Source organism: Xenopus tropicalis, chromosome 3 (genome assembly GCF_000004195.4).
Source record: "Xenopus tropicalis strain Nigerian chromosome 3, UCB_Xtro_10.0, whole genome shotgun sequence".
NCBI classification, from domain to species: domain Eukaryota; kingdom Metazoa; phylum Chordata; class Amphibia; order Anura; family Pipidae; genus Xenopus; species Xenopus tropicalis.
The window spans coordinates 46,672,399-46,694,983 of NC_030679.2; the positions used below are offsets into that span (position 1 = coordinate 46,672,399).

The following is a 22,585-nucleotide window of genomic DNA, read 5'->3' on the forward strand; positions in this document are numbered from 1 at the left end:
CCAGTTTCCATGTGCAGGACTAAGAGACTGTTCCTGTTGTCTTACAGGTAGTAATCCTCATCCTAAAGTTTTATAAAGTTATCTAAAAATGTTTATATGACACTGCAAACCATTTATACACTGTCTCCAGCACAGACAGCCTGCAGAGAGTTACAGCAGCCAGACAGTTACACCTGCTGAATCAGTGCACATGTTGCACAGTAGTTAATGCTGGTTATAGATCCTTTATGCAGCAAGATATGATATATTTCCAGCATAGTAATATGTTATGTTACTTGTATACTGAAGTACTTGTATAAAAGTGCATGTTTAGATGTTTAGGAACTTTTACCTGATGCACCAGTTTCCATGTGCAGGACTAAGAGACTGTTCCTGTTGTCTTACAGCTCCCTGCAATAAAAGAAATTACTTCTCTTACCCTACCCTCGCACTTTGAATTCATTTTCATATGTGCAACAACAGGCTCAGGCCCGATCTGTGAATTCTGCCAAATTCCAGAAAGGATTTTGTAAGATGCCATAGACAGTCACTATTTATTGGGATGGTGGGGGACTGTTTGGGCCTCTGTGTACTTGAAATGCCAGGGCCTATTTTGAACCCCAGTCCAGGCCTGAACAGGCCTCCATTATACAATATATTTATGTTATTAACAGATGACTAGTGGAAAATTTTTCCAAAGAAAATGTATGATTCTCCTTGTAGAACGCAGAAATGAGAAAGTTAAATCGCCCAATTTACAGCTATTAGGCCTTTCATATACTGTACATATGTGTGTTTATAAATATCCTGCAGGGAGCAGAGAGATTATGAAAAGGGAAAAAAACCCAGCGCTTGCACTTTTTATGCTGTCGAAACAGTTTTAAAAATGTCTGAGGCCCTAAATAAGCATGTGATTACCGAAGAATAGACTAGTTACCGTGTCAGTGAATTAAACAGGGATTGTTGCTGATAATTAGCCGGTTAGAATTTATTAAGCATGCAATTAAACTGAATGGAATTCATAGCAATTAGGAGCTCTCCTTTCATCAAATAAAGAGAGAATAAAAGCCGCCCCCTGAGAATTCAGACGTGAATCCTATACAGTTCTTTGCTTTCTCACTGGTGTATTGAAGTGAATATGCTGCATGTGTGGGCTAAGCTGGGACTAGTATTCAACTGATGCGCTAATGCTAACAGATTATATGTATCTATAGATAAGGTGACCAAGGCTCTCATTAAGGCTATGACACATGGTGCTACTTGCCCTGGCTACAAAGCACCAGAAAATACCTTGCCATAGACAATACTAAGAATTGTCTCTGCTAAAACACACATAGAGACAATTATCAGTATTGTCTGTTTTGTAGCTGCAACAAGTAGCTGGCTATAAGTAGCTTCATTTGTCATTGCCATAAATCGGGGAAGGCTTTGAGCACTGACTGCTATGTAGCATTATGGAGTCATGTTTTCATATGAGTTCAGCATTTGTTGGAAACACTTGGTGCAGGATGGTTAATATATGTCATATCCAAATACAAATAATTAAGAGCACTTCCATTCCATGAAATTCCCTTTGCTGTAGATGTGCCAGGTCCCTCTCTATGCAGCTTTGATAACCCCATCAATTGTATTAGAATATCATGTTACCCTGTCATTATCTCAGCTTCTTTTACCAACAGTAACGTCCTTACTTGGAATAGTGAGGAACGTGTAGCAGATGCATTAACACAACATTTCATAATATTCAGGCCCAACAAAATACTTGATATAACTCAGGGTTGTTCATTTCGACAGGAATCTTTAGTAAAAGGCAGAAGATGTATTCAATATAAAGATAAACCAGATGAATTGTGAGTTGATTCACACGCTGTACCTATATTTTAGAGAGAGAAAAATAATGTTTTTAAAATTCAATCCGGTTTGTGTATGCAAAACGGCAAAAATAAAAAATACCCTCTCTGCTTCAGATTTCTCTATTTTTATATAAAAGCTATAACAATACTAAATCACTGGATTTTACAAATTATTTAATCCCTTTAAAGATCAACTCCCATCTTTAAATACAGTCAGATGAGCATGTGCCCTATCAAGGCTTCTAAATCCCCAGTGGGGCATGATTAGTTTATATGAATTTTGCCTCGTACTCAGCTTTTTAAAGGTAAAGGGAGTGGAGCTTTGGCCACGTTTATTTTGCTCTCTATAAGATAAATATGTTGTGTGTAAATAAGCATGTCCTGCTCCCATTGGATAACTAGTTAGTGATTGCTGATCAGAAGCATACATGCTAAAAGTCAGGAACAGATCAGGACCCACGGTGCATGCTTCTATTTAGTAATGTGCCCAGAAGTTATGTTGTCACCAATCCCACTGCACAGCTCCGCCTTTTGAAGGGCCCTATGCTTACGAAATGGCTTAAAGAGATACTGACACCTGAAATGAAACTATTTTTAAATATATCATACCATTGTCTTTGCATGAGCTTTATAATTTTGCCATAAAAGTATTTGCCCAATGCTTTTACATTTTCCCTCTGATCCCCCATGTTCCTCTATGGAAGCTGTAACTGACATCATTTATTAAAATTTCTTTGGGTCCCTGTAACTAGCTGGCAGATGCCATATACAGCAAACCAAATCCACTATGAAATCCCTAATAGCCACCCATGAAATTCTGAACTGCTTAGATGCAAGATTATTCCAGGCTACAAGTAACTGCCAACTTTGGAGATAAGTAGGGAACTGTAGCAAACAGCCAATGTGACAGAATAAAGAGGTTGTTAGCAACAGTTACGTTTTCCAACATGCACATCCAGATGGCACTCCCAAGCATGCAGGATAAAAGCTTACTAGCACACAAAGCTTTTCCATGTGGGGACTAGCCCCTAAGAACATAATAGACTAGGGGCCTAGTATAGGGGCCAGTCCCTATTTGGAAGAGCCTTGTGTGTTAGTAGCCTTTTATCCTTGGTTGAATAAAAAGTTGGGTCACTGCACCCCATTCTTAATTAACCTTTATATCTACCAGTATAATAACAATACGTTCTACAAGGCAGAGAAATCACTGTGCAATATATAAGGGCACATTCACTCACCTAGGCACAGAGTGCAAAGTGCAATTTCCACTGCAATCACAATGTTTTTTCCCAGAATTCTGGTGTCAATGCAGGTGCAAATGGGCACCTGATTCAGAACAGAAGGGAGGAAGAACTGAGCAGTACTGTGCACAACTATAGGGAAGTGCAAAGAGTGCATTTTGACACGAGTAATTTTGATGGTAGTGGTATGAGGCCCAAATAACTACAGGGAAAAGGTGCAAGTTGCCCAATGCTTTTGCATGCATTAAGTATTATGGTTGGTTATGCTATAGTGAAAGCAAATTATGTTTTGTCTCAGTAACACATAGGAACTAGGAAGTCATAGTGGGTTACTGCTCTAGCGCAGTTAGTATGAAAACATCCATCTGATTTGTTGCTGTGGGGCTGGGGAAGACTAAGGCAATGCCCCTAACATCTTGGGCCATATATTGTTTGCACCTTGTCCATCCCTTTACACTGATCTGTCCATACAACTGGGAGTTAAAGAGCACTGAACCTGAATAGCATTTAATAATGCGGCCCGTTGTCTCTAACGGCGAAGTTGCTGCTTCTAATTTACAGCACGAAGATGAATGGGTTCCATAACGGCTGCATTTACTGCCCATCAGCATTTTTACAGTGCTGTTGGCAATTAATTTAATTTAGAAAAGAAAGTGTGTCCTGTGTAGAAAGCCATTTCATATTTCATTGGTTTAACAACACAGCCCCATCTGTATGTATAGGCAGGAGGGATCTGATTTATCTGCATGTTAACAGTGATAATGGCCACTTCCATTTGGGAACACAGATTACTAGGCACGTAGTGACTGCCTATGAAGTGACAGATACATTGCAAACTCCCAAGTGTAATGTGCAATTCTTACTTGATTCTGCACAGGAGATGGCATTTAACACAAGACAGGTGTAGTCTAATGGCACAGGCTGCTGGTCTCCCAGATCCCTCAATTTGGGCTCCATCTGTGCACCATGTATTAATTAAGCTCAAATATTGTCATGTGAGTAATTAATGGCAACCTGCTGTGCTGCTTTAATAGGATGGACATGTTCCTTTGTTTCAGGAGTGATGCCCCTGTGCAGCAGGAGTTAATTTTTAAAATGAACAGAAGCAAAAAAGCAGCAAAGGATAATTGTATTGACAGTTTCATTTCTAATCTGGATTACAGAAGTTTGAAATGTTCACAAGGCTGCAATGGTACCAAATAGGAGGAAAAAAAAACTCTACCTGGGTCCGTGAATACATTTTTCCCTAAAGATCAACTTCCTTGTGTTGTAATTATAGAGAAGTTATGGCTTTTTCAGGGGTAACCAAGCATGAAAGCCAAGCACATTGTTACACAGCTCTTTCTTGTTTGTATTATTTATAATATTATAAAAGGGAAAATGATGCCACCTTGCATACAGCTAAAACATAATAAGGCAGTGAAGGGTGCAGTAAACAGAATAAAATAGCTTTGCTGAGTGCTGACAAGCAAATTCAGTTGTAGCAATAAAACTGGGACGCAAATCTGCTACAGCGGGCAGCAGACAGGCACAAGCTGAATCTATTTAGAAAAGGGCACACATTTGTGCACAAGGAGAAGCTCCTTGAGTATTAGTTGGCCTTATTTTCTGTTGCTGTTGACTTAAAACAATTGAAAGGTAGGAGGGCATCAACTGTTGTGAGAAAACTAAATACCCTCTCTGCAATAGTTTCTCTTAGAGCTGCCATGCTTGCCACTTCTGTGCATTGCCAAATAACATGATGCATTTACAAAGCACCATGCAAAAAAGGCCACAATCGGCTATTATTTTGCACTTTGCACACTACATGGTGATCAGAGCAGAGAGACGGGTGGCTACTTGTACTAATACTGAATTAACTGCATTAGTCAGTACTGTATAGGTGAGGGGCAAGTGGGAGGGCATGTAGGCGTCCCTCCGCCACCTTTTTTTTTACAAAAGCAGAGTGTTTAAAAGGCACACTTGTTCCCCTTAGAACTCTAGCATTTTTCCCCCAGGGTTTAGTAAATGACCCCTACCATCTGTTATCCATGTAAAATACCCTGTATGGTAAATTTGTTAAAATAAAATAACTGTATGGATACAAATGTTTTGTTATGCAGCACCATCATGCTTTATTTTCTATATAACCATTTTCCATAAGAGACCAATAAATCTGGTATGCGCTGACAAAGTACTCTGCCTGTTTTATTGAAAACAAAACAAAAATCTATTATGTTTGTTAAAAGGCAACTAAAGCCCACAAAACACAGCCCAGTGCGTGTACATTAATCATAAAGCTGCTCCGACTGCCCAAAGGGCTGAAAACATGGCAACTAACAGCCTTCTGTTAACAGCCTTGTTCGTAATAAAGGCAGATTTAATTTAAAGTAATCAGAGTGATACCTAAGCCTGCTTCTGCAATGTACCTAGAGGCACAGGTGCCCGTGACATTGATTGTGTTGCCATCGACCCTGCTGCAGTACTTCAGACCATCATTTCTCTTGGTTGTTCCCTCCCATGTATTGGTTGCCTGCGCATGTTCCATGGAATTTGTAAAGATGCTAAGATCTGAATAACTTAATTATCATCTATTCCAGTGTTAAAAACATGACAAGTTCCTAGTCCAGACACTGTGGTTGCATGGTCTGGCTTTGGTAACAAAAGGATGTGATCCCTGGTTCTATCTCGTGGGGTGGTAGTTTCTTGCGTGGGTTAATAGAGATGCATATGCAGTATTGCCATATAGTGTTGGCTGTCATCTATTTATAGTTGGGATACTGTCGATATTACCATATGGCTACTTATTACTGAGAAGCCTAGTAAGGCTCCATCTGTATTTGGTTTTATTGCTTTTTATGACATCTAATTATATATATTTCCACTCATAAACCATCACAGTGCAATCTCATGCATGACAGAAAGAATGTAGTGGGAGTTTCTGGTGGAGAATATTAATGCTTCCAGCAGTTAGGAACTTCTGCCGCAACATATCCAGCACAGGGCTTTATAAGATTGTTAAGGAAAACAATACCCCCAGAATGAATATGTAACCAACAGATAGTTTATATCTATGTAACATATGTATCATATATTATGTAACAGGAAGTAATGTGGAAGCAAAAGGCAGAACAATTGGCTGATGGGGCCTAGTATGTACAGTATGTGTGCCTTGACTTTTTTGTTTGCACTGTGAATCCTATGATCCCAGGAGGTGGACCTTAATTCTTAAAATGGCAATTTTCTATTTAGGTGTAGCCAATAGCACATACTACTAAAAAAGTAAATTTTTTTAGATGAAGCAGGGTTTTACATATGAGCTTGTTTATGCAATATATTTTTTTTTATAGAAAACTACATTGTTTGGGGGTATAGTTTTCCTTTAAGAGCAGGGAGCTAGCCATTTGTTGTTATTAAAGTAATCATCTATGTAATGTACATTTTCTCCTATTTTCCAGCATGAATTGCTGCCACCATGGCTACACAGCAGCTTAATTAGTGCAGGGCAACAGTGCATTATGTTTTGATTACTTTGATCCACTTGTTGTCCCACATGTTTTTTTTCAGTAAATGTGTGGATGTCTAATTTACACATTTGCAAAACTGGCAGTTGTCACTATAGCTTAGTAAAGATTAACTACTGGATGTTATAGCTGGTGTGCCCCCCAGAGATTTTTATTTAGTGGGGATCATGCTGAATATGATCAAAATGATTTTTGACTTAGTGGAAAAGAGGTAGGGGCTCCAGTAGATTAGGTGCATGCTGGGATAAAACTAGGTGGGATCTAGGTAAATTAGGGGTATGACCTTTATTGGTCCAACTTTCATTTTTTGGAGGTACAGTAGCAATTGGGTTGCTTTTTGTTACCAAAACTAAAACAAACTTTACACTTTTAAATAAATAACCCCCCCCATTGGTATTGTCTAATAGCAGATGCAAAATTTGCTGCGGGCTATAACTCATCAGACCAGTAAATGCTGCTTGCTGATTGGTCTCTATGGGTTACTAAAACTGCTCCTGTTCTTACAATCCCGCTTCATATGTTGTGCTTCCTTATGAACCATACACATATTCCCTGTAGTGTTGGGATGACCTTTTGCAAAGTGTAAAATAATCTTATTAGGACAGTCGGTTATTATATTTGTACACGGAATACATGTCATAAAACAGAGGAACCTTTCCTATTGCCTATTCTATTTAACAAAGTAGGGGAAATCGTCCTATCCTCCTTCACAAGGAAAGGAAGGAATGTCACAACATGTTATATTTCTAGGAAATAAAAGTAAATTGCCTTTTATAACACAAATACTGTGTTTGCTGGCACTTAATAAAACACAACTTCCTCTTATTTCAAAGAACATGCTGTATCTTGTGCAATTTGTAATTTACTGTATAATTAAAGTGTCGGCGGCACTGCAGGTATAAATTAGAGCATGGAATATTGCTTCCCCCAGGCAGCTAAAAAATGGTACAGACAATATCATATATCTTGTATTCTATCAAGTTATGGAGATGTTTACGTGTAAATCTGGAATTCTTGCAACATTCCCTTTATATTAATTGCACTGATATTTGCAAGCCTTAGTGCCCCTTTAAACAGAGCCCTACAAATATTAATTGCCATGAGTAATAAAAGGAATACTTTTTCATTTCATGCCTCAGGCTTGTTTAGGAGCGGACTATTCTGCACCCCATAGTGTCTTCCGAATATAAATAGTGGCTTCCCGCTGAACTAAATTCAATGAATGCACAGATGTAGTGATGGCCGGTGGCAGTTGCCCCAGCTGGTCTCATAATAAAAAATAAATAAAACCTTGCAAAAATTAGTCCACCAGATAGTTTATTCATATCAGAGCACAGCATGGGAGTATAATCCTTTGGAGCAATATAGTGTGAGCTGTATCAACAGTTTCTCAGCTATGTATTCTTTTGTAATCCATTAACAGTCCTTTTAACCTGTTTTGTAATATAAGGGGAGTGTATCAGCCATAGAACATGAACTTGGGAAGTTTATCCACAAACAACTTCAGTAAGTTGTGGTTTTAAAACATTTGTTTTGCTGCTGCATCTTTCCCCAAGCCGACATTAAACTGCTATCTAGTTGTCAGGAGCATTTCCCCTAGTATTTTAGGTGCCACAAACAGCCTTATACATACAAACACACACAGTCGCCAAATTTTTGTTGTGGCAAATTTTTGTGGCAGTTTTGTGAAAACAATTCACTGATGGCAAAATGCAGAGTTTCACAGCGAATCCATACCTGGGGTAAAATTTATCTCATCCCTACTGTGAAGTAGTGTGTAGTAGTGAAGTCAAGTATTACACTGCCAATGCCATTGTCCCTAATGATCCACATTCTCTTTATAGAGATGTCACACATATGCACAAGCAAGGTTGCCAGATAAGGGTGACCACTTACAGTGGGCTCCACGGGGTAACTCTGTCACTGATCAGATGTCAAGGGACACCATATTTCTCTGAACTGTAGGAGGAGGACCAACTAGCACCTTAACAGTTCTGTCTTCTATTCCTGTTGCTGGAACAATCACTCACACATTTGTTTTCTAGGCTGATTATAACACTTCAGTTATTAGAGCTTAACTTTCTCCAAGCTGAGTTATTTGCTATGTAAATAGCGCAATTTAGAAATAAAAAGTACACCATTAAAATCATGACAGAATCCTTTAACTGATTCTTTGTGCACAGCTTTTTTTACTCAGTTCAAAAGATGCCACAGTAGCTTTGAGCCCTTGTAGCTTTCCCATAGACTCCCATTACAAGAGCTCCATCTTCTGGCTCAGACCATTTGGTTTCTTATAAGGGCACTTATTGGCTCTGCTCTGACAGTAATGCTATGTGTCTATTACTTTGCATTGGAAATGCTGCATGTCAGTCAGTTGATGTGTTTGACATGCCCAGTGATATCACTCATGCCATTGACTGATATAAAATAAGAGTTAAAACCAAACCACTTGCTTCTGTCTTATATAAAGAGATCACAAATCACTTCAAAGTAGTTGGTTTTGTCATGGAGATGGAGGTTCTTTCAGAAACACTTTCCAGACATAAAAATAGGCTGACCTAAAGCTCCTCATACTCGTACATCTTACGTTTTTTACATCTTCCCTTATAAAGGCATGAAATCTTAAATATTATAAGGCATAATGCATACCCTTTACTAAAGCACTCAGCCTATGGCCCCTTGCAGTTATACAGTCACTTATATCATTCTGCACTTCTTATATATTTATATTTAACAGCAGGAGATGCATTATTATTTCTAAATAGGTCAGTTAGTTCTAAGGGCTTAGGGTGCATTCTCATGCATGTGGAATTGCCATGCACTCCACCACACAGTGCACAAAGTGCTAATTGATCTTCATTGATTAAGACCATTTCTTTCTGAGTACAGACTTCCCTGGGTAGAATTACACCCATTACACTTGCGTTACCAAGATATTGGATGATATTTTTTTCTGTTATTCAACGCCACTGAACGCTATAAATGTTATTAAATGCTATTAAATGTTCATGTCTGACTAAAGGGTGATCTTATGGAACTGATGGCTTTTATACACTATATGCCTTGTGGACACCATTGATCTGCAGCATTGTGAACATCTGCTTTTAGGTGAATCTTCCCTTTAAGACGTCATCAATAGCTACTGATCCCATCGCTAATATTCACGCTCCACGGAACATATAATGCAATATATTCTCAACAATCTGAGACGTTGTTTTGAAAGGAATTGTTGGAAAGTTTATTAGGGTCATGCTGCTGATTGCCAATTACTGCCCTTTAGCCTCTGCAGCAAAAGAAACACAATACAGCTGGTGGAAATGTTCCTTTGTGTGACTGTTCACCTGCAGGAGGAAGGCTTTCTATTGTTCGGCTGCCAATTCTTTTTGCAGTAATGCAATCACATGGGGAAGGAAGAAGTGGCTCTTTTAATAAAACACAGTCTTGCTACATTCATAAGCACAGTGAAGTGCGCAAAGCTGGCACGAAACAGAAACCTGGCTTTCAAAGGGATATTTTTCTTTGATAAATCTGGTTCATATAGCTTTTTTTTCTTAAAGAATACATAATACTAATCAAAGCATGTACTGCCAAATAATAAAGTAACAAGAGTGGTTTTATTAGCCCGAGAGGGAACAAAAAAACCCGATTCATAGATGCACACAGGGGAACTTTCTAAATTAGCCAGCCCTAAGGCAACATCAAATATTAACCTTTTTAGCAGTGGTATCACAAAAACAGGGCAGGATAAGAGTCCAGACTATCTCACCCATAGGATTTTGTCATTTTCTACCAAATAAATCAGCCATTCTTGTGCATGATTGTGTGCCCCCTAAATGATAAGACTGAAGACTAAGATCAGAAGTGGCAATCCAGCTGCATGAGGATCATTTGGCAAGGATGAGAGATTCATGTTTAACGTGGTAATGGGAGTTGCTCCTATAGTTACAGCCATTTTTCTATAACCTCTAATAAACTAATTTGGCCAATTCTGGGCCCAGTTTGTACAGAGCCCATTCATTCAACCCCAGGTAGTGTATGGTCATTCATAAACATAATTAGAACAGGCTTATATATGAAAACTGCATGGTTTGATATATATTAAAGTAGACCTGGAGTCTATTTCATGTTGGCAGACCTATATATCATAACTTATGTTTTTCCTGATATTGGAAAAATTTTGAATCCCCCTTAAAGCTATACTTGGCACTGACACGTCTAAAAAATAAGGGCTTAGAGGAGAAAGTTTTATTTAGGCCCCAACTATATTGAAAAGCCCCTTTATTAAGAAATGCTAATTAGTGGTCACCAATGTCCTAATGGTTGGTTTGGCTCCATTACATCTGCCTCACTACCTTGCAGTCAACCATCAAGATCACATAAAAAGATTGCCTCCAATGGTTTATCAAGGCAACTTTGCTTCCACATCATATTCTTAGTCTCTGTTTCCCATTCCTTTAAGGGTTTATGGCAAAAACATCAGTGTGCCATGCAAATAGGTATGTGCTTTATATTCACAAACACTATGCACATTTTGCTTAACCATAAGCGCTATGTTCACAGCACAGTCATGCCCATGGAAACACCCCTCTATAAGCTCCTTGCTCCGACCACTAAATTGCCACTCTAATCAACAATGAATTGCCATAATAAGTGGTTCTGCCTGGACACACAGATTTTATTTTTATTTCATGTTTAGGTTGTTTGTTTTCAAACTACAATGGCCCCTGTCCAAGATCTCCTATACATTTATAGCAATTTTCATCTGAACAAGACATTAAAAAACACAGTAACAGTGCTAAATGGTCATGTTTAGGTTGTTTGTTTTCAAACTACAATGGCCCCTGTCCAAGATCTCCTATAACTTTATTGCAATTTTCATCTGAGCAAGATGTTAAAAAACACAGCAAGAGTGCTAAATGGTTGCTCATAAGTTTGCATTGTTTTCCAGGCTTCCCATTTTGCCCCAGTTTTAGTACTATTAATCACAAAACAATAAGCTAGCAGTGGTGTTGGACCTTCCATAATGCAGCACTCTCCGCCCTGCAGGAATATGAGGCATGAAATCTCTGGAGACCTTGTCAACGTTCCAGACGCTGGACCAATTAGCCCTCACCCACTTTAATTACCCTGTGTCCAAATAATTAACTTTGTGTTTATTTCATTTAACAAAACAGATCTTTTGCTCGTAATGATTTCTTGTCTATGTTTTTATTCATTATCTCTCTGGCTGTAGTTTCAGGGGCATTATTTCTCTTTAATGAGGTGAACAAGCCGAGAGACTTAGCAAAGAAGAAGAGCTGAGAAAGAGACCCAGTGCACTGCTAGTAGTGCATCAAATACATTACAAACCACAGTCATACAGTAGCTATGCAGCCAATGAATAGTTTAAGAGCATTTGATTTTCTTGCTCACTTATCTTCTTAAGGTGCCCACATTTAGAGACAGGGAAGTGATTTATGAAGGAACTAAAAGGGTCAAAAAGCGACCTTTCCTCCTTTTACCAGCCCCCTTTCAAGCACGGTTAAACATGTTGGTGTCATTTTGCTGCTACAGGTTCATCCAGCACAATAATACATTGCCCATCCCTTAATGTAACAAATCTTCTTGCTGGCTGCAGCTGGGTTTTTAGATACCCTTATACGACTGGTGACTTAATAAAACTGCTTGTCTTATAGTTTCATTTTATTTGGTTTAGCTTGCTTTGTTCATAAACAAGTTTGTCAACAGCTGATGCCGTAGCTCCAGAGACAAGCTGGGAAACTATGAAACAAATACAGGTAATTGATGCCTACAATAAAAATATAATTGCTATTCTTTGGAATAGCACCTCAGTTATAATATACCTTATAACAGGGATCCCCAACCTCAGATGTAAAAAGTGTCAGTGAGCCACACACGCATGAAAAAAGTTATTTGGGGATGCCAAATAAGGATTGGCTATTGGGTAGCCCCATGTGGACTGCTGGCCTACAGGAGGCTCTGCTTGGAGTAAAGCTGTGTCTCTGTGCTTCTAAAACTTGCCTCCAAGCCAGTAATTTAAAAATAAGCACCTACTTTGAGGCTCCTGGGAGCAACCTCAAAGGGGGTGGTGAGCAACATGTTGCTCACAAATCATTGGTTGGGGATCACTGCCTTATAATATATTATCCCAATCATAATAAAACATTTACAATTAACCAAAACAGCTTCACAAGATTTGCCACCACTAGTGTAAAACATTTGAAAGATAAAATATATATTAGTTACCATGCCAACTGCCCCTCTGGCTCTAATATATCAATTTTCCTCAATGGAGAGATATTCAGGGCCCGAGACTGCAGGTGTAATTAAAAGTAAACAGCAACAGGACAGAACAGTAGTTTTCCTGCATCCTTGGCAAAAAAAAACTAATATAAGCAAGGTTTTTGGCAGCCAATTGTAAACTGACCTTTTTGTTTTTATATATAAATCAATCAAGGCAGGCAGTTTTAAGGTGCCAATTGCATCTTTAAATCTCACCCTTTAAAACTTAATATAATTTAAAAAATGCTCTCCATGGATTTACATAGGGATTTGTCAAATTCAGCAACGCCATTAGGAAAAATCATCTATTCACTGGTTTCACTATGGCAGTTATGATATATTTTAGTTGATCCACAGTGGTTACAATAGGTGTTCACATCATAGAAGGATTTGAATATTGGTATACATGGGAGTTGGCAGCATCTTTATTCATGGTAAGAGTGTGGCACTGTTGGGTTGCTTTGCATATGTTTGTCAGGGATAACTTGTCTGAGCCTTTGAACTCTCATTGCTACATGCAGATACCAGAGCCACGATGTATAATAACTTACAGTCTGTGTTTGCTATCTCAGAAATTGTGCCAGCCACCAACAGACATACTTGCGAGTCTCGGAAAAGGGATCCCTTTAGCTTCTACCCTTAACTGCATGTTGTCAGATATCAACAGGTATAAGGAATAGCTGCATATTTTTTTTTACAAGTATGGGATATTGAAAGCTTTTGAATACATATATGTTAATATGTTAATCTGTAATAATAAAAATGTAATTTGTACTTGATCCCAACTAAGCATGAATCCATATTAGTGGCAAAACAATTCCATTTGGATTTTTAATGTTTAAATATTTTTAGTAGCCCTAAAGTATGAAGATCCAAATTATGAAAAGACCACTTATCCAGAAACCCCCATGGTCAAAGCATTCCAGATGATAGATCCGATGCCAGTAATATCATCATTTGTGTCTTTTTATCAGAGATTCAATAACAGAGAGCAAAGTAAGGTGGATAGGGACAGATTTTAGGCATTCAAGCCCAGGCAAGGGCACCAAAGCTGACTAGTATATGGGTCCAATAGTAGCGTGCCGTGTTTGATGTTAGAATTAGGGGAGGCATATTAATTGCTAAAGTGAACTCTGTACCTCGTAATGACAGGTAAAGCATGGATTGGAAAGATCAGATTGGGGAGAAACAAACAGAGACAGGTTTTTTGGCTGTTTGCCGCATTGTACATTGTGTCTATCACAAAGAGTTTTTTGGCCAGTGGAAATCCTTTAGGAACAGTGTGCTATAAACTGCTTTATTATGTTGTCTGCAGCCAGATTAGATTTTCTACTGCAGGTTACGGCCAAGGTGCACAAGAGATGCTCCTGCGTTTTCCTTGATCCCTTAAAGTATTAGATTTCCCTCCTTCCTGTTAGGTTTAGACAGAAGAAGCATCTAAATTATCATCCGCACAAAGCCTGTGTCTCAGTATGGACCCCATAGCTTGGGGCATTATTAACACTATCAGAAGCTTGCTGCATTGCTCATCTTAGGCCGATGCCTTCCCTCACCTGCTTAAGGGTTGTCATGACTACGGGCACGATGCTTATTATGTCGCCTTGGTATATCTCAAACATTTTTCACTTCAGTGAGAGGGAGGGAGGGGACAGGCTGCTAAAAAGGGGGAATATTAAAAGTGATAGACAGAAAGAGTTAGCGGAAAAGCACTAGGCAGAAAAGGAAGCTAAATAGGCAGGCATGCAAAAAAATCATCCCAAAACAAGATTAAGGGATTTACAGCAAAATATGGCAGAAAAAACCCCAAAAAATATGAAGTGAGTCTGTAGGTGGGCGGTTTGACAGGGGCTCTGATATTATTGGTGGATGAGTTTCTAAAAAGGTAGATAGCAGTCTGTTGGATGGATGTATATACATATCTATATCTATATATATATCTATCTATATATAGAAAATAATAATCATCCGTGGCCAGCACACCCTTCAATGCTTTATCAAAAATTTATTGAAAATATATTGTTTAAAACCGACGTTTCGGTCCTCATTAGGACCTTTCTCAAGGATAAAACATCTATATATATATCATCCATTTTAATAATATGAGAAAAAACCATGCACAGTGAAGACAATCTGCCTGAGCATTTTACATTTATACAGATGAATGGGAGCAATCACATTACTTCCCTCTGTTAAGGCATTCTCAATAAAGGCACTAGCTATACATTTAGCTGTTTTATATTTATGTTCATGCTTCCTGTTTATGGTGATGATTTGATGATAAGAAACAGAACTTTATTATCACGTATCTGCGTATGGGTCCTCGAGTCAGATACTGTATAAGGCTGATTAAATCTTGCCACACAATTTATGATACAAAAGGGTGTTTAATACATCCCCCACTCCATTTGGAGCACATATGATGTCATCTGCCAACCTCAAACTGCATTAGCCAGGCATCCACACAACAATCTGACCACACCAATTCCAGCTGGCCATGCACCTGTGTGGACCCCTAGAACAATCCATAGGGATGAATTGTTAGGTATGTATCCCTTATACCAGGGATCCCCAACCTTTTATACCTGTGAGCCAAATTTAAATGGAAAAAGTGTTAAATGGAAAAAGCAACACAAGCATGAAAAATGTTCCTGGGTGTGCCAATAAAAGCTATAATTGGCTACTTAATAGCCCCTATGTGGACTGGCAGCCTACAGAAGGCTCTCTTTGGCATTATACTTGGTTTTTATGCAACCAAAACTTGCCTCCCTACCAGAAATTCAAAAATGAGCACCTGCTTTGAGCCAACGGGAAGCAACATCCAAGGGGTTGGAGAGAAACATGTTGCTCACAAGCCACTGGTTGGGGAACACTGCCTTATACCACCTTTGGCAAATGAATTAAAACAACTGAGGAGACAACCCCCAACTCAGATGGTGTGGCTCTGTGTGTTCAAGGGGGGCAGGGGAGATGAATATGAATATGAGTTTTAGTTCCTTATCAACTGAAGGTTCCGTGAGTAAGGGTCCAGTTTTACCACTGACTCTCTTTATGTGCTCACTTTTATTGTATTGTCTGTTGCCTTTATTGCACCATCCATCCAAAATTATCAACCAGTATGCCAATCATGTCAAACTCTTTCCTATTTAGTTAGCTTGTGACTAATGATGCTGGTCCTCCCTCTAGCCATCTCAAGTAGCCTTCATGCCTCGAAAGACTTTTGCTTTATCTGTCATATTCTATCAACTAGCTCTTTCAGATTTACTCAATGAATCACCTAATTAAAGGCCCCCTAGTGTTAACCTATTAAGGAGATTCAAGGAAAATCAAGTCTAATTTATTGCAGTCTTCTGTGTGTGTCTTCTGGTGACTGCTGAACTTCTACGATCAGCCCGGCCCTGCTCAGCTGCTGGATAAAGTGATTTGTATTTTCTTAAGGTGACTATAAATAAAGCTGAAAGTCAGACCCCATTGTATTGACTCTTTTCCCACAACTTCAATTCACTGTACTTCCATTAGATGATTTGTTGGATAGGCTGTTTCTGTGGAGGTTTCAAAATAGTCAAAGAAAATGTGGGAAAGATGATTATAGCTTGGCAAGGCTTGAGTTGGAAAGATACAAAAGAGTTATATGGAGACTGTGATCTGTGTCCTTGAAATTCCATTTAACACAACAACAATAAGCTACATTGATCCAAAAAAAAAAGAAGAATGTGTGAAAAGAATTTGCTTCATTAAAGCAGACTCAATATGAAAGGTGAGGCTTGACTGTAAAAAAGACAGGGGGCAAGGATACCACAGTGGAAGATAGGGGAGAAAAAGTAAGAGAAGAGGAAGATAAGCACACCAGACAGAGAATGGGGTAATAATGCCTATGGCCTTTGTTAGCAATTTATCCTAGTAAAAGGTTATTAATAAATTATGGATATAATATAAACATAAATATATATGTGTGTGTGTAAGTACTATAATGGGCTGCTCGGGAGATCCAAGGGGTAGAGTGTCCTCTGTTGGCTATTTATTGCAGGAGCTACTACTCATGGAGCTGAAAGAAGCTCAGTGAACATGCTGTTATCTCTGCAGCTAATGGGTAATTGGGAGTTGGGAAATGCTATCAGCAAATATAAATTACCAACTGCAAACCTAGTGCATTAAGTCAGTCTTTATTGCCTATTATATACAGATCCTTCCCTTTTACAGGAGCTCCAAGTATATTAGGTAGAAAATTTATGCAAGGTAATTAATAGGAGAATAATGCATCCCATAGGCCCTTATAACTCACTTGCTATATTGGCTTGAGGAGACTCTGAAACCATTCTTAAAAAACATAGAGCTCTGAAAAAGATATTTATAGTTCAGCCTACAACCACTATGAGAAATAAGACTTCTACCTTGCTGGTCATCTAAGGAGAAGTCTTCACTGACAACTGTTTTAATTTAATTAAATTAATCGCACCCTGGAGGAAAGAAAATAGCTTGGTTAAACCAGTTCTGGGATATAAAGATGGAATTCACTGAAGGTTATTTAGTATATAGCTGACTATATTAATGTTATGCACATACGATTGATTTACCAGTTTGCCCTTCAAAATGTAGGACTGTTTATGCTGTTAGAGCCTTGCACTCAGTCTGTAACCTTTCTATACTTGGTTGCTAGGTAAACTTCTACTGCCTATGCTATGCCATGAAGTTTCTTCCTTTTCCCTCTTGTGTAAGCATTTCAGAGAAGGACCCCAGTGGCTGAACGCTGTATGATTACTTTCAGTCTGATAATGTAAAAACTCCTTAGTCCTCCCCTCTAATATCTGGACTAGTACCTGGTGGGAAGCAGAGGAGGAGCTGCAGATTAGTAGCTGTTTCATTAGTGAATCACGGCCAGCAATACCAGAGGGGTTAGACAAAGCAAGGTCAAGTCTGGCCAGGTCAGTTACTGAAATCATTCACAATTAATTAGCTGAGCCATGTTGGGTTATACACGGAAAATCACCAAGGTAAAGTTTGCAGGGATAACCGAATACATTTAGTCTCAGGGAAGCTGGGTCTTACACAAAAAATACAGACAAGACATTCAGCTCACTATCTAGAAAATCACTGATTCTCACTAGAACCCTACAGAATCTGTTAAAAGGCCTTTTACTCTTATTGACTGGGTAGAGTGAAAACAGGAATAGACCTCTACCAGTGCTGGAAGGAATCCTAGCATTATACACTGAAATAAATTAACAGGGTGGGAGAAAACAACCCATGTTCCAATCAGCTAGCAGGTAGGATTTGCTAAAAAAATAAATAAAATAAAAACATTAAGGTATCTGGTTTATATTTTTAACATTAGCTGACTTTGTAGCTATTTCATCACATATTTCTGCTGCAAGTACCCCCTGCTTACTCCAGGTCCCCTAAGATCTTTATAAATGTACAGATAGTTGTGCAACATGGTTGGGAAGCAGCCAGACAGCCCTTGCAGAGCAATTATGTGTGTACTTATTAGGGATGCACCGAATCCACTATTTTTGGGTTCGGCCGAATCCAGGATCCTTTCTAAAAGGTTCAGCTGAATACATAAATAAATCCAAATCCTAATTTGTATGTGCAAATTAGGCTACAGAAGTGTTAAACATTTTTTTACTTTTGTGTTAACGCAATTTTAAGAATTTGCATTAGGCTCAGCCAGGCTTCACCCGAATCCTGCCAAAAAAAACCCCAAAAATTGGCTGAATCCCGAACTGTGTGCACGTGTGATGAACTTTTGGCTAGTAGGTTAGTTAGTTTAAGCTACAAGTTGCCTGGGAATGAAGCATCCAGTGACAGTCGTAGGGTACTTACAGAATCCCATGTGGGCTATGGACCTGTAAGGAACATCTCTCACTAATTGATCTAAACCGTCAAACATAATCAAATCATCTGAGACATCAGTAGTGAAATTTTGTACGTTGTGGGTCTCTACATCATCTTTGTATGCTGTAACTACATTAGCGCAGTTAAAGTTCCTTAGCCCGAGGAGCTACTTCAGTAATTTCATTTTAGCTACTGCACTGCTGTTTCATCACATTTAGATATGAAATGTAGACTTTTTTATTGCTCTTTTCTGCCACAAAACCTCAGGAAAATGTGTGAATTAGCTGCCTTATAGCAGTTTCTTGGAGTTTTGATGTGTGGTATAAGCTGGGCTTACTATTACGCAATGCGTCAGGGAGCCTTCTGAATTACAAGAGGTGATGGGTCAGATTGGGTTTATGCTGAGATTCTTTAACTTACTTTAATAAATGGCAATGCCTATGCTTGTGAGTAAGGACATGGTTTTGTGAGGCTTTCTCGTGTGGTTTCCTATCAGACTATAGTAGTTCCATGTTGTCAGCACCATATGCACATCCTATGATGTAAAGTATAATTAAGAACCCTCTACCCCTTATCATTAAAGTTTATAACTGAGTGTATAGATAATCAATTAGTTTCTGTAAAGTTTCAAAAAAATCTATTTTCTGTTGATGCCTTTCTTTCCATCTTTGATATGTTGATAAAAAACTGGCCTAATATACCTATATCCAACATGTGGTCTATAGACCTCTAGTGGCCATGGAGGCTACTGCGGGAGGTTTGCTGAATGGAAAGCAGGTTTACAAAAAAAAAAAAGTCCCCAGACTTCTAAATCCCAGTGTTCTTTCTATACCAGTAATATGAAAGCTTTGGGAAGACAGCTGCTGTGCACATGTATTCTCTGCCATGCTAGGAGAGGTAGTTCTGGACCAACTCACAGTGATATAAATAAAAGTACTGCAGGGATTGTAGTTGCACTGGGTTCCTATAATTAAATCTTATAGGGCCAAAATACACGAATGTAGAGCTTCTTATTCTCAAAAGGTAGTGTATGACTTCTATAGCCAAGCACTATGCACGCTAACGGGCACCAAGATTGCACCCTGACAGCATGCTGCACGATTGTAGGCACAAAACAGCAAGGTGCATCATGGCAACAAATCATGGTTCACATATTTTTCCACGTTATACATTGCCCTTCTTTAGTAAATGGCATTCAGAAATGACTGCATAGGAAATCTTTTTCTTTTCATATACACTTGATCCTGACCTTGACCCTTGTCTCTCAAGAAATCTATTAACACATAATCTCCAAGGAACATTATCTCCCGATGAAAGCAACTCATTCCAGTCCAGATTTCCCTAGCAGCAAAGTAGTCAATGGGTGGTTAGCTTTCAAGATGCATAAGATCAAACTATCTATATTGTGTTGGATCACAGCGTAAAGGTCAGAAGTTGCCCTCCACAGCAACAGTGCAAAGGGCAAAGTACCAAACCACAGGAGTTCATCACATGTTTTTCTCTCTCGGTTATTACCTCTCTGTCATTGCACGTACGGAGAAATCTGTTTTCAAGCAATTAAACTGAAAACGGATCTGATAAAGAGGAACATTCTTCCCTCCTCCTGTGACACAGCGTCTCGGGGTCCCAGTAATTCCCCTTGTCAGCACTGACAGGCTCATCACACCGGGAGGACTGACTGAGCATTATTACTGGGACTCTGGGAACCGCTTCCCACTGGGAGATGGATGGATGTGTACAGTGGCATCCAGTGTTAACATAGTGGGTACAATTTATCTGTGCTCCTTAGAGGGAAGGCAGCAGTGCTTGATAGGCATGGGGATGTCTCACACTAGCCAGAAGAGTGGAGTCTGCTTTACTGTGCCTATTTTCTGTGCTACCAGTACCATTATGTTTTTATGCTCCAGAATCTATAAACAGGTAAAAATAATTAGATAAAATCCCATTTTGCCTCGACCGTTTGCTTGCAGCAGTTTAACAACGTTAAAAAATGCAGAAAGAAGATATTCTTGAGTTGGAGCATTATATAGTCTACTAAAACTACTGTTTTTATGTGTTTTCTGAGATGAAAAATGCCTTAAATGGAGAGTCACGCGGTGAATGCAATTGTGCTACCAAAGGGACGGGAACGAGGCTGTAAATTGTCCTAGACTAATATAATCTAAAACATACTGATTGTGTTACATTTGCTGAATGTGCCCTTTCTGGGAGCATTACACAAAGCCTCTGCTATGTTTAATGGTTATCTCTTTGGAGTGTATTAGCAAGCAGAAGGAGAGTTTTTGTGTGCTGTTAACCCCCTGTAGCAAGGACAGATAGACGCACTGGACACAAATAAAAGGAAAATAAAAGTACAAACAGGCAGAGAAACTGATATTTTCTCATGTGTTCCTGGAGATCCCATGACAATCTTGTAGAGATGCCTGTTCGCTCTAACTTATTGCATTTCAATATACCCTTTCCCTTGTGTCCAAGTACCCTCATCCGCTGTTATCTGTGGCAGCAGTAACTATTCTCTCAAAGAAAAGACACCTGTAAAGTGTCTAAACTGCAATGTCCATATAGGGCCACATGGATCAGATTACACCTCTCAAAAGGCCAGATTTTATGTATAAATTACAATGGTACCAGCCAACCTATCTTGCTTTCCAACGTCTGGTAAGCAGATAATACAGTTACGGATTGTTCCGAGATAGAAGATAAGCAGTCTGGCCAAATCTCTATCCAATTTAACTGGCATATGGTTATAACACCAGTTTTCCTTACCAACCTGTTAAACAATTATTACTAATTTAAATAAGAACCACTTATCTTGTCCACAGAGACAACTGCAATCTTATGGCTGGAAAAAGGAAGAATGATATATATTTCGTTATGCAGCCATGAGATGATTGAGGATGAGGTAAAAAGGGTGGCAAATCAAATATACCCAGGGTATCTAGCTACACCACTGAACTCTACAGAGTAAATGTGCATGTTTCAGGAAATAACAGTCAGTTCCTCTATCTGTGTGATATCCCATAATATGTTTTCCTGCTACGTCTGCTGCTTTTTCTGCTCATTGCCTAAAAACAAATCCATGATTCATTTGCCCTTTTAATAATAACAAAAATCTGTGGAATTGTGCTGTATTAAAATGGGCATAGATTAGCAGGAGGAGGGGGTTATTCTTCCCCTTTACAGAGTGTTGGTAAGGCCCCATCTAGAATATGCGGTGCAGTTTTGGTCCCCAGTGCTCAAATGGAATATTATTGAATTACAGAGGGTCCCAATAAAGGCAACTATGCTGGTAAGGGGTATGGAAAGTCTCAGTTATGAATATCTAGTATAAATAAATTTAAAGCAACTGGACTTGTTTGGTAATCATTGAAGACGTTTCACTACTCATCCGAGCAGCTTCTTCAGTTCAACTGACTGGTATGGGAAGTCCTCAGCATATATACTCTTCCACTAATCCAATCACAATGGCACTATGTAACTCTTCAGAAAGGTGACATCTGAAACTCACAGAGGTGTGAATGCTGTGGAGTTACTTTGAAAGGATTACCAAAGTATCATGCAACTCTTCAAACAGGTGTTACTTGTTAGAGTTGCATGAATGGATGTGTGAAGAGTTCTGAAACTGCCGGGGTACAGATGTTAGAACAGCATTGTATGTAGCAGACAGATGGTGTCGAAGTCCCCGCCTCTGTTAAGGGATGGTTTCTCCACTTTGACATGAATGGCCTCTTTTACACCTCTTTCAAACCAGCGGTCTTCTTTGTCCAAAATCTGGACGTTGCTATTTTCAAAGGAGTGTCCCTTGTCTTTTAGGTGTAGAAATACAGCAGAGTCCTGGCCTGTAGTGTTCGCCCTCCTATGCTGAGCCATTCGCTTGGAGAGCAGTTGCTTTGTT

At 39.0% G+C, this 22,585-nt stretch overlaps 1 protein-coding gene and 1 non-coding gene across 4 annotated transcripts in view; both read right to left on the bottom strand.

The window, feature by feature from the left end:
• Positions 1 to 22,585, bottom strand: part of unc5a (unc-5 netrin receptor A) — a 185,691-nt gene that overhangs the window by 99,253 nt on the left and 63,853 nt on the right.
• Positions 1,708 to 1,827, bottom strand: LOC116409888. Its single transcript, XR_004222138.1, has one exon. It is a non-coding gene; the product is annotated as a U5 spliceosomal RNA (small nuclear RNA).